Consider the following 12,751-nt stretch of genomic DNA (forward strand, 5'->3'; position numbering starts at 1 on the left):
CAGGCTCTAAAAGAAGGTCCAGCTCGATGTTCAGGTCTCAAATGCAAAGTCAAGTCTTTGTTAAATTCTCATCAGTTTCATCCACTCGGGGAAGAGGTCCGAATCACAACTTATGTTACAATGCAGTTACACTTTTCCACCAGAGAGGTCTCCAAATCCCCAAAACGTACATAGTGTATGTAATAGTAATACTGATGGTCGTAGCCGACAAATTATTGTTAATCTAAGTGTCTCACTTGGTGAGTTTATAGGTTATCATCTCAGTCACAAGTTGGCGAGTTCACTTTAAATAAATAAATATATAAATAAATAGACGTGAACCGACGAGAAGCTTTCTGATGGTACTTTGGAGGCCTTGTATCATGGTGCCTTTAATACTGTAAGTACTGCTCACCAATACAATTCAGTGAGATTCTGAGCGTCTACGGTCCATTTATTACGAAATGTTCATGCAGTGTAAACGGCAAACAGTGTAAATGGTAAAAAAAATAAAAGCCACAGGAATTGGAACTAACAAGAACTGACATTGCAACTTTTACGAAGTTGTGAAAGATATTTAGTTTGAAGTGTTTCTTGATGATTTGTGAAAAGTCTGAAATGTTGGTTCTCCTTATTTCCATGATGTAACTCTATAACTAAGTATGGTTCTGCCCTGGCGTGTCACGACCCTGAAATTTTAGCTAAATAATTGCAAACAATTCAAAGCAAAAAACTTCGGTCTGTTTTTGTTCGCTATATGAAGCTGTAAGAGGCAGACCTAAAGTGGCCAAAGTGGCCGATCAGCCATCTTGCTTCCTAGCACAAATAAACTCAAGCTCAAATAAACATTACTCACCGCTGCCCTCTAGAGATCCAGAGTTGTTTTATTTTAAAAAGACCAATAACATGTTTCAACAAATGCAGTTTCTGTTTTATTTACATACATTTGCCTCAAGCCTTCTGTGTAAAACTAATTCTGTTTGTGATGTAAACATTCGATTGTGAAAGCTAAAAACAGCAGAATAAATTTGCAGCTTTATTAATTGTGATCGGGGAATTATATGGTAGCTGTGATGGGCCTAGTCATGGCATCTAAGCTTACTAGTTAGCAGTTTTACACTTACTAATAACTGGGTACTTGCCTTCATTCCAGTTTCTTTTTTTTTTACAAAATTTACAGATGCTTGCGTTATTCAACTATAAACATATTCACTTTTGTGCTCCATGGACTTGGTACGATATAGACAAAACAATAAAACCTCATACAAGTAGATTTTTGAAGTTTAGAGTAGACGTTTTACTGGAGTTTCACTTTGTTACAGGCTGTACGCTTTTAAATTCTAAATGATATCATTAGTATTGAAGCCCAAAAGGGTAACAAAAACAAGTTTCTCTTTTTTTCCACAGCTGTTTCATAGTAACGAAAAAAAAACACTGGCTAACACATAGCATGTTACACCAGCTTTGGCCAGCAGAGGGCAGCTGTGTTTATTTTTAGTATTTATTTCTTTTATTTTTTTTACCTTGAAAACCAGCTGAAAAATACTAGGGAGATAACTGGCTAACAATCAGCCAGAAAAAAAGAGCGCCCCTGCTGGTCAAAGCTTTTTATATGGCAGTGGAAAAAAGTGAAGGCTGTTTGGTTTGTTTTGAAACGTTGAAAACATAAATAAAGTGAAATTTAGACTCATTTATTTTTTTCCAGCTTACCCTTCAGGGCTTTCGTACATTAGTGCTATCATTATTTTTTTGTTTGTTTGTTTTTTTTTAATATCAACACTAATACCAATACCTTACCATTGATACTGATTGCTGACCATCACTTTAAATCTTCTATTCACGATTTCAATGTACAAACCTAAGTGGGTGTGGCTTAAACCAGAATTCAGCGTGAGCTGCTGAATGTGGCTATATTTACTGACCACATAGAAATCCTGAAGGGCTGCCGTTAACAGCAGACGTGCAGAATGTAATTTCGACAGCCAATCAGGAATCTCCATTTTGGAGCGAGCTGGAATGGTACATTTATAACACTGCTAAGAAGCTTCATTCCCAAATAATGGCATTTAGTCGGTTGAGGCCTTGATACAAACACCGGTTCTGTGGAAGATTTTGACGCCGTGGAACTGAAGTGATTCCATATATAATCCTATATATATATATGGTGTTATAGTGTTCTTAATTAGGCATCAGCCTAATGCTTAGTGCAGTGAAGCTTCTTAACAGTGTTCTAGTCTTTATTTTAAGGGTGTCAATACAATGAAGTAAATGACATAACACAGCTGTTAATAAATACTCAAGTATTGCTTTATATATATGCCATGCATGCTTATGAAGTTCCTATGAAGGTTGCCTTATAGTGTTGAATTTTGATACCCAGCCATAGATTTCATAAACATCTGCAGGGTTTAGGTTTAAGATGGGAGCTGAATGATGTTGAGAAACTCATTATGTCAATTAAGTTGTTATATCACCATTACGGATGTCAGTAACCACTCTGATTGTGCCGCAGGCCTTAAAACATATGAACGGTATCTAATCTGAAGTGTCTTGCAGGAGCTACACAGGAGAAATTCGGTGCTGTGGTTTTCTCTAAAGTTCTGGTGGACGAGTCCAAACGATCACGTTCAGAACAAGAAACTACACAGAGTTTTTTGTATTTTGCTGCATTTGGTTAAAAATCTCATTTAACGGTAAAAATCCATCTTAAAACGGAAAAATGGTTTTTAACTGTAAAAAATCTGTAGCTCCTTTAATGATTGAGACCAAAGTGTGATATGAGGTGTTTGTATTAATAGTCCTTTTTCCTGTGTTTACTAAAAAGCTTTTTTGTACCGTGCGATTTTTAGAAAGTCTCTGTCGTCTATGGAGACGTCCCTTCCACTTGCGAAGACACTCAAATGTACTCGTATTTGTTGTTTTTTTTTCGATTTAAAGATCATTTTAGAAGCACTGTAAAATATGTATGAGATTCTGATGTTTCTAATTCTGAGTAAAGAACATTTTGTTTACGTTCTGTGTTTGGTTACTTAGTTTGTATTTCACGCCCGACATTGTCACCAGTTGTTGTCGGTTTGCTTCGGCTGGTAAAGATGAACGAGGTGTTTCCGGTTTTTAAAGAAAGCAGGAATTTGCGGTAGAGAGGAATGCAGAACAAATCAAACAGCAGAAAAGAGATACGGCTAGGACTAAAGAGGGGAGAGTGATGGAAGGAAAGAGTGTTTTGAATGACTTTTCTTAAGGGCAACGCTTCACCCTTCAGCTTGCTGTAAGACTATGAAGCCCAGTCCTGAAAAGTAGAGGATTTTTTTTGTTTCTGGAAGCGGAATGTCAAAACTTTTAATCAGTAACTTGAAATAGTGAAATACTTGAAATTATTTTCTCCAAGAGTTAGCATCTTAAATTAAAGCCTTATTTTGCTGACTTATTTTCTCAAAATACTGAGTACCTTCAAATATTGTATTTTCTCAAAATTAGCTTCTCAAGAAATACTTTATTTTCCAAGTTATTTACTATCTTGACATAATGCGTTTATAAAATTTTTGAATCTTAGTTACTTATTTTCTCTATGTAATGAGTTTGTATCTAAAAATGATTACTTATTGTCTATGAATATTGACTTGGTATCTCAAAATAATGACTTGTTTTCTTAAAATGATATTAGTTTCTCCAAAAATCACTTATTTTCTGAAAGTATTTACTACCTTATATTATAATAATGACATTTATCTTTCAAACTTTTATCTAAAAAAATTACTTATTTTCTCTAAATATTTACTATCTCAAAATAGTGATTTATTTCCACAAAATACTGACCTATGTTGAAATGAGTCTCTCTCAAGAGACATCTTACTGTTTCATAATAAGATATATATATAAAAGTTATGTTTATATATATATATATATATATATATATATATATATATATATATATATATATATATATATACAATTATTGTTTTCTTGAATTATTTCAGCACAGTATCCAAGAAATTGAGAAAATGTCATTATTTCCAGATTTTAAATCAGTATTTTAAGAAACTAGGTTATTATTTCCATGTCACGAAAGTATTAAGTCAATATGTTGTGAAAAAAAGTCTACATAAGGTACTACTTAACTACTTAAAGCTCTTGTTGTGAAACATTCGTACCATTTCTGTAGATCCATTCGTCATGGAATATTCATGTTCACGATGTAAAGACATTTAACACATTCAAACAGTGTGCCTGGATACAAAAGCATGAATTTGGACTTTGAAGATGTACTAAATATGAATGTATCGTATCTGACAAAGTAATAGATCAGTCAAACTTCAGCTTTAATTTGGTATTCACATCCAAATCGGGTGAACAGTTTAGGAACTGCCACTATTTTTATACATAGTCCCCCATTTTTAGGGGCTTGAAAGTAACTGGACAAACTAACTGCGGCATGTGCCCCATTCCCTGGGCCCCGATGACAGCCGCGAGAGCCGGCAGGAAGTCCCAGGGATGGACGCATGCCACACTAGCATAATCACAAAATAAACACTTGTTTGCAAATCTTTTGCAGTCAATGACTGCCTGAAGTCTTGAACCCATAGACATCACCAGATTCTGGGATTATTCCTTGGTGATGCTCTTCGTGTCCTCAGTTCCTGCTTGTTCTTGAGGTGTTTTACTGAGGTCAGGTGATTGACTTGGTCATTACAGAACATTCCACTTCATTTCCTTAAAAAGGTCTTCAGCTCATTGTCCATCTGCACCGTACAATGAGTTTTGGAGCATTTGGCTGAACCTGAGCTGATATGCTTTAGAACTCATCCTGCTGCCTATATCTGCAGTCAGATCATCAGGAAATACATTGGAAGCCATACATGTCCACAACATGACACTACCTCCACCATGCTTCGACAGATGATTGTGTGATTGGTTTATGAGCAGTTCCTTCCTTTTTCCATACTCTTCTCCACCTGTATCATTTTGATATAAGTTGATCTTGATAAGTTGATGTTGTTCCAGAACTGTACAGCCTTTTTTATTTGTTTTTTTTGGAAAACTCTAATCCTGTTGTTGAAGTTAGCCAGTGGCCTATATCTTGTGGTAAACGCTCTGTATTTACTCTGGTCAGGTCGTCTCTTGACCCTCGACTTTGAAGCAGTCCTCCTGGAGGGTGTTCTTGATCTTGCAAACTGTTGTGAAGGTAAAGAATTCTTCTGTCGTCCACCACATCTGTTTTTGGTGGTCTTCCGGGCTTTTCTGAGCTCACCGTTGTGGTCTTTCTTTTTAAGAATGTACCAAATAACTGAGTTAAAGGAAGTAGATTCCAAATGGCCATGGAATAGCTGATCAACCAACTGTCCAATTACTTTTGAGCCCTTAAAAATGGGGCGTGATGGTGGGGGGTGGTTATTGATATGAAAATGGTTGAAATTCCCACATACCTGATTTGGATATAAGTACCTCAAATGGAAGATAAAGATGGCAATTTGAGCTTATAGTCATTATTCAGGTTCAGCTCCAATGTGTTAGACAGCTAACTTAACAATAACTTTGACAATTTCCAAACATTTATGGACTCGGCTGTAAAATCTCTGCTGTGTTAGTCAGGCAGCTGGAAACAAACCCACCCGATGTTATTGGTCCTGGTCTGTGTTGTAAAAAAACTGCTGAATTGATTTGAATCTCGCGTAAACGGCCTTAGCAATGTTTAAATCTGAAAATGAGAAACGGTGCACTGTCATCTCTCAACACTCACAGCAGACCTGCAGCGTGAAACAAGGGAGCAAGTGCCCTGTTTGGGACAGAGCCTTCGTAGGTGTTCACGAGGCCATTTCAGCTGAACTGAAAGGGGTCAAGAGGTCATTTTGGGTAATTAGTGAAGTTAGATCTTGTGTGTCTGTGTAAGAGAGAGAGAGAGCAGTGAGCAGAGGATGAGGAGAGATGTAGGAGGATGGAGTGATAAACACAGTGATGGAGCTGCTGTTTTCTCCTCTTTTCCTCCTCCAGCAGCAAACGGAGGGGTTAGGGCATCGTTATCGTCACGGTGACATGAGAGGGGTTGTCATGGTAGTGGAGTCGCTGTGGCGCTGCTGATGCTGCGAGCAACCCCACTAAACACACACACACACACACACACACACACACACACACACACACACACACACACACACACACACAGCACTGCATGACAAATTCTCTACAGCTATTTCTCTCTCTCTCTCTCTCTCTCTCTCTCTCTCTCTCTCTCTCTCTCTCTCTCTCTCTCTCTCTCCTCTCTGTGAGGGGAAAAATAAAAGTGTTTTTTCCCACTTTTGGCATTTACCAGAAGAGCACACCAATACACTAGAGAGAGAGAGAGAGAGAGAGAGAGAGAGAGAGAGGAAGAAAATGGGGAGACGGAGAAGGAGAAAGATAAAAAAAGCAAGAAGAGAGTGAGAGAAAGAGAAGGAGATAGGATGAAAAAGTGAGAAAAGGCAAGAGAAAGAAGAAGTAAGAGAGTGAGGGTGAGAGAAAAATAGAAAGAAGTGGGGTTAAAAAGAAAGAGTGAAGAGAAATAAGACAGTGAAGGAGATAGAGGTAAGAGAGTGAAAGAGATAGAGAGAGATAGGAGAGTGAAAGACAGATAAGAGTGAAAGAGAGAAGGTGAAAGAAAGAGACATAAGGGAGTGATAGAGAAATAAGAGAAGAGTGAAAGATAAGAGTGAAAGATAAATGCAGAGACAGACGTACAAAGAAAAATAGAAAGTGAAGGAGAGAGAGAGAGAGAGAGAGAGGGTGTGTGTGTGTGTGTGTGTGTGTGTGTGTGTGTGTGTGTGTGTGTGTGTGTGTGTGTGTCTGGTTCTGCAGCATTTCACTGGAAATGTAATACTGGTCTGAGTTCTGCTTCAGCAGAGACGAGTCCGGATTCTCTGAGAGGAGTGTCTGTCTGTCTGTCTGTCTGTCTGTCTGTCTCTCTCTCTCTCTCTCTCTCTCTCTCTCTCTCTCTCTCTCTGTATTGTAGGTGTTTGTAAATGTGTTTATTGTGAACAGTGAAGCTTTATTGTGAAGCTGCAGACTGAGAGAGATTAACACACACTGTCCATCCACACAGAGTGGACGCAGTCCTTACTGAAGGACTGGACTCATCATGTGTAATTACTCCACACAAACACACACAGGTTCAGCTCACAAAACACTGTGTTCTCTCCAGTCTTATCTAGCCAATCATTCATTCATTCATTCATTCATTCATTTGTTCATTCAGTCAGTGATTAATTTATTCACTCATTCAATCAGTCATTCATACATTAATGCAATTATTCACTCATTCATTATCAGCTATTTATTCATTTATTTATCCATTCATTAATGTATTTATAGAATCAGCTGTTCATTCAGTCTTTCAGTCTTTCATTCATTCATTAATTCATTAATTTGTTAATGTGGCAAAAATATCTTTCTACATAGCATTAAAAGTGGTTGGTCGAGGGTTCTTTAGCATAAGCATTGGATATGTGTAGAACCATAAACACTCAACAAACCGTTTGAATGCATAAATGGTTCTTGTTGTATATGTTTTTTAAAAATGGTTCTATATAGCACCAACAAGGGTTCTACTATCATTACAAGTTTTGTACCGTATAGAACCGGTTTTGGTAAGACTCCCTCTCTTTTTCCTACCAGCTTCATCACAGTGTAAAGACAGACAGGTCGTGTATCTGTTCTGCTTGTTCTCCGTTCTGTGAGGTGCTGTAAGGACAGCAGCCTGATGGTCTGAAAGTGTTGAGTGTGCTGAGTTTGTCTGCTGGCTGTGTTTGATTAGATTGCGGGGAGCTGCTGGAGAAGCCTGTCAGATTTCATTCCTTCAGCTGAGAAAAGCAGCGCCGCGTCCTTCACATCAACACGTCTTTTATTGTCCGACCCAGAAATCCACGCTGGGCCGTCCTGTAGCTTCACAGGAGTGTCAAATCACTGCTGTTTCCAACACCCCAGGCCCCACCCACTACTGAGTCTGACTGGTCAGGAATGTTGGTGTTACTATACCATTGCTGTTGTATCCCAGGTGGTTGCTAAAATGTTACTATACTATTGCTGTGGTATCCCAGGTGGTTACTAAGGTGTTACTATACCATTGCTGTGGTATCCCAGGTGGTTGCTAAGGTGTAACTATGCCATTGCTGTTGTATCCCAGGTGGTTGCTAAGGTGTAACTATACCATTGCTGTTGTATCCCAGGTGGTTGTGTAAACTGACTGTATTGGAATAAGAGGCAGATGTATAAGTGTTATATATTTATAAGTGCAATGAGTCTCAGGGATGTATAGCATTATCACATTCATTCCTATAGAAAAAAACACATTTTTGAATGAACACTGTATGAATATCACAAGTCAAACTGAATAAAAAAAAGCACAGTCAAACTATTCGGGTATTGGCTCCACGGTCCTGCAAGGTTTGGGTGTTCTAGTTGTAGGAGGAATAGCGCTGCAAATTTCTGACCACAGAATTATAATAAGGAGACAACAAAGAACAGTAGGTTTGCTTTTCAAGCCAACTTAACTGGAAGAACGAGTCACAGAAGTACATGGTCACATTGACAATGCATGACAAAAGACACTAAGCAAACAGGGGAAATAAACACACTGAGAACAAACAGCAACATGCTGGGAATGTAGTTGATTCAAATGTGCCAGTACATTGCATGTTATATCAACACAATTCTTCCCAAAAGAAACTAAACTGGTTGTCATTTTCACCACAGTGATGATTCTTCGGTATGATGCGTCCTAGAAGGCCCCCTCTCTCTCTCTCTCTCTCTCTCTTTCTCTCTCTCTCTCTCTCTCTCTCTCTCTCTCTCTGCTCTTCTGACATTTTTCTGTCTATAGAATATTCTGCTCCATTTTGACATTCGCTGCTGGTAAAAGTGGCTGTATTTACTGTAGATATCAAGACCCCTGGTTCATTTCTCTATTTCATATCAAACCACTCTGAATGGCTTTGTTTTCATCTAAACAACTGACTAGTACAGGCATTTGACGTAATCTCAGATACAGTACTGCGCAGAAGTCAGACTACTCTTAACTTACTGCATCAGAAATAAAACAGAAAACATATTTAACCTCTAACAACAAGATATAATATCACATCTCTCTGTATTTAGTGTGTCCACCCTTAATTTTACAGCTTCCATTCTTTTCAAGAAAACACTATATTTGGGTGTTCCACTGTAGATGCTTTGTAGATGCTCAGTATATCTTTGACAAATATATAAGAAATGAATGGTGGAATGTTTGGGACATTCGAGTCTCACTGCCACAAGTGATGTCACAATACACATCTCTCACACAGACACTCATACACAGTACACACAGACTCACGCTTACAGCCTAATGCACAGCAATGTCAGCACAAACAATGGATTTAAGGTGGCACTGCATTTAAAGAGGCAGTAATTTAAGGTGCCAGTAGATTTAAGGTAGCACTGAATTTAGGGTGGCAGTGAATATAAGGTATCAGTAAATTTAAGGTGGCAGTGAATTTAAGGTATCAGTAAATTTAACAAAGCAGTGAATTTAGGATGGCAGTGAATTTAAAAGATCGGTAAATTTAAAGTGGCACTGAATTTAAGGTCTGTGAATTTAAGGTGGCAGGGGATTAAAGATGGCACAGGATTTAAGGTATCAGCAAATTTAAGGTGGCAAGGTAATTTTAGGGTAGCAGTAAATTTAAAGTGACAGCAACACCATAGCAATCACCTAGCAACACTTTGCCGATCACCTTAAATACCATAGCAACTGCCTAGCAACATTTAAGTAACACTTTATCAACCATCAGCAGTCGTCCACCATTTTAAGGTAATTAGCTGGCTTTTTCAAGCCAACTTGGCTGTTTTGACTAGAAATTACACAAATGATTCCTGACTTTTGCAAAGTACAAGAGCTGTTGATGTCAATGTCACTATCAGCCCAGTTACCTTGGCAACTTCCAAAGTCTAAAAATCTATTTTGTTTCATTTGGATACACTCACTGACCACTTTATTAGAAACCCCAAAATTCCAGCTCCACTTTGCACAGTACAGCCTAATGGTTACATCTGCATCCTCGGCGAAAATCCATTTATTTGGGGTTTTATGTTGTTTGGACCCAAAAGGGACCTGACGTAAATATTTATTTCAAAAGTGATTCACTTATGGGTACTTTGTTCATGCTCTGTTATTTCTTGGGTCCTCTGCTGCTTTTCTTCTGCGACTCTTCAGGATGCGCACTGTGGATTTTTCCAAGTGCTTGAGCACATTTCATGGAACTAGAGTCTTTTTTAAAAACAACTAAAAGCGCATAAATCTCTGTCAAAACGTGTTTTTTCTGTCTCATGGTCTGCTCACATTCTCTCTCTCCTTCTCTCCTACAGCCTGTACCCACTACGGCCCTTGTTCATCAAAGCTGTATAAAAAGAGTGCACATATGACCATCCTGAAACACACACAAGCAGAGATCTGGGCGCAATTGATGAATCGGCTTCAGTTCGTTGGGAGCAAGTGCTCGCGCGAGTGCCTTATTTACATATGAGTTACATTTGACATGCACTGAGTTACCTTCATGTCATTTATATGAAGGACACTCAAAATGACAACCAAACGACAAGAGTTAAACATAGAAAACAAAGGAAAACCAAAAACCTGTAAAGGGTCAAATAGTGTTCCAGGTGGTTGCTAGAACACAGCATGTCAGGAGTTGCTAAGGTGTTGCTAGGCCAATGCTACCTTATCCTAAGTTGTTGCTAAGGTGTTACTAGACCATTGCTAGGGTCTCCCAGATGGTTGCTACTTTATTTACATATGATTTGCAAACAAGCAGTAAATTTAAGGTAGCACTACATCAGAGAAATTTAAGGTGGCACAGGATTTAAGGTATCAGCAAATGTAAGGTGGCAGTGGATTTAAGGTATCAGTAAATTTAAGGTGGCACTGAATTTAAGGTGTGCTAAGCTGTTGCTAGGCCATTGCTATGTTATCCTAAGTTGTTGCTAAGGAGTTCGCTAGGGTCTCCCAGGTGGTTGCTACATTATTTGATTTGCAAACAATATATATATATATATATATATATATATATATATATATATATATATATATTTGTGTGTGTGTGTTTATTGGGACTGTTTCAGTCATTATGTTTCTGTGTTTTAACCTCCTTTTCTCTCTTCCTGAAGATCACTCACTCATTCTGTTTTTCTATCCATCCTATAATTGCTCAGTGTACCCCCACTTAAAGTCTTTTTCATTTCTCTCGCTCACTTTCCTTCTCTCTGTCTTTTATTCTTCTCTCTCTCTCTCTCTCTCACTCTCTCTCTCTCTGTAATTACTGTCCCCCTCTGATAGGATTGTTTTTCTCAGGTGAGCGCGCCCAGTTTCCATCGCCGTGGGAACAGCCTGACGCTAAATTATAACTTCTGCTCGACGACAGAACTGAACATGGGAGAAAAATGGAAGAGGGAGAGAGAGAGAGAGAGAGAGAGAGAGAGAGAAACAGTGGGAAACAGTGAACATCTTAATTGTTTGCGCTTGTTTGTTTGTTTGTTTGCGTTGTTGGTAATTGCCGCGCTGGCTGGGAGAGCGTGAGGAAGTAGGGTGAGCTGCTCATGCAGAAACAGCTCTGTTCAGTAATTGAGCTCTACCTCTGCCGCTCACACAGACACATTAGCACGTACACATGCTCCTGACTGCTCACCTGCGTGGGTGATGTCACCCGGCTGATTCAGTGTGTATGAGTGTGCTTGTTTTCCATAATGTCCTGACTGTGTAGTAAAAGCAGAGAAAAGCTTATCATACAGGACGTTTATTTTCTAAACCTTAAAGAGCAAAACCATTCCTTTTTGGTTACTGAGGATAAGATTTTGGCCTAAAGTCTATTACATATTACATTTGTATACACTATATGTCCAAAATTATGTGGACACTCCTCCTGCTTATTGAGTTCAGGTGTTTCAACCACTTATTGCTGACAGGTGTATCAAATCAAGCACATAGCCATGCAATCACCATAGACTTACACTGGCAGTAGAATAAATTATATTGATGAGCTCCCCCGTCCCCTGTTGCATCACTCACTACAGCGGTCCAAACTGCCTCTGGAGGCAACATCAGCACAAGAACTGCGCATTGGGAGCTTCATGAAATGAGCCGAACGGCTGCACAGAAGATCACTATGCGCAATGCCAAGCATCAGTGGTGTAAACCACACCACCACTGGACTGTGGAGCACTGGAAGCATGTTCTCTGGAGTGATGAATCAGTCTTCACTGGCAGTCTGGTGGATGAATCTGGGTTTGGCGGATGCCAGGAAAACACTACCTACTGGAATGCATAGTGCCAAAAAGTTTGGTGGAGGAGGGATAATGATCTGGGGCTGTTTTTCAGGGTCCGGGACCCTTAGTTCCAGGGAAGGGTGATGTTAATGCTATGGCTTACCAAGACATTTTGGACAGTTTATATGCTTCCAACTTTGTGGCAGCAGTTTGGGTAAGACCCTTTCCTGTTCCGGTATGACTGAGCCCCTGTGTGCAAAGTGAGCGCTGTAAAGACCTGGTTTGATGAGTTTGGTGTGGAGGAACTCCAGCAGCCTGCACAGAGCCCTGACCTGAACCCCACTGAACACCTTTGGCATGGACTGGAAGGTCAAATGTGAGCCAGGAACTCTCGTCCAACATCAGTGTCTGACCTCACAAATGCTCTTTTGACTGAATGGACACAAATTCCCTCAGACACACTCCGGAATTTTGTGGAAAGCTTCCCAGAAGAGTGGAGGCTGTTATAACT

The sequence above is a fragment of the Colossoma macropomum genome, unplaced genomic scaffold (genome assembly GCF_904425465.1).
Source record: "Colossoma macropomum unplaced genomic scaffold, Colossoma_macropomum, whole genome shotgun sequence".
Lineage (NCBI taxonomy): Eukaryota > Metazoa > Chordata > Actinopteri > Characiformes > Serrasalmidae > Colossoma > Colossoma macropomum.